A 1,237-nucleotide genomic window follows, 5' to 3' on the forward strand; every position below is an offset into this window, starting at 1 on the left:
AAAGACTGCTAGATCTAAAGGGAGATAGAGACTCCAATCTACTAATTGTTGGAGATTTCAATACCCCACGGTCACCACTAGATAGGTCGTGTAGACAAAAAATAAAGAGGTGCAGGAATTAATTTATATCATAAACTAAATGGATCTAAAAGACATATAGATTATTCCATCCAGCAACTACAGAACATATTTTTCCTCATCTCCCATGAAACATTTTCAATGATTTATCACATAATAGGCCATAAAACAAGTACATATGTATTTTAAAAATATAGAAATTATACCTAGCATCTTTTCTGGCCACAAGGGAATTAAACCTGAAGTCAGTCACAGAAAGAGCACTTGACAATACACAAAAATATGGAAACTAAACAATCTACTACTGAATTACTACTGATAAAAAGAGAAAGGTGAGGGACCAGCAGTTAGCATAATGGCTATGTCGCTGGACTCCCAAGTAGTCAACCGTGGTTTGCATCCTGGACCCAACGGCTTAAAACTCAAGCCGGGTGTGTGTGTGTGCGTGCCCAAGATCCCGAGAGGAGAATGGAGGAGAAGGGATTGCGGTGTGGCCATCCCCCCCCGGGGGGTGATTTCTCACTTTCTGTCTCTCTGTCCCTCTCTGCATGGCGAGTGCATACACCCTATAGCAAAAAAAGAAAAAAATTTCTCAAAAAAAATAAATAAAAAGAGAAAGGTGGCAAATAACACATTTAAAGAAACTGGAGAAGCAACAGCAACAAATAATAATAATAAACAGAAGAAAAAATAAATAGTAAAGGCTAGACCTGAAATTTTTAAAAAGTATATTTTTCTCTAAAATCAAATTGTACTATGATTTATACTCTAAATATTTTTGAGCATATATAGCCCTTACTTTTGAATGAAAGAGGTGACCTGCAAGACACAATGTACCAATGATTTTATAATAAATGTGTGATGTATGTACATATGAGTGCATGAGCGACCACACACATATGCACATACGTGACAAATTTCTCTAAATTGTAACCAACTACACCCATAGAAATTTTATACTCAGAATAATCCAATATTCTTATGAAACCCCATCATTTTCTCTTCCTGAGCCAAGTACAATATCTTGAACTAGTGAAAATGCTTTGTTTTTAGTACTGTCAATATTCCTCTAGGTAGCACAGTGACACTTTCTTAAAATAATTCTGCCTTCTGGGCAACAGGCTTTTTTCACCATTAAATAAGACAAAATCAGTTTTGT

This window comes from Tupaia chinensis, unplaced genomic scaffold (assembly GCF_000334495.1).
Source record: "Tupaia chinensis unplaced genomic scaffold, TupChi_1.0 Scaffold000362_1, whole genome shotgun sequence".
NCBI lineage: Eukaryota > Metazoa > Chordata > Mammalia > Scandentia > Tupaiidae > Tupaia > Tupaia belangeri.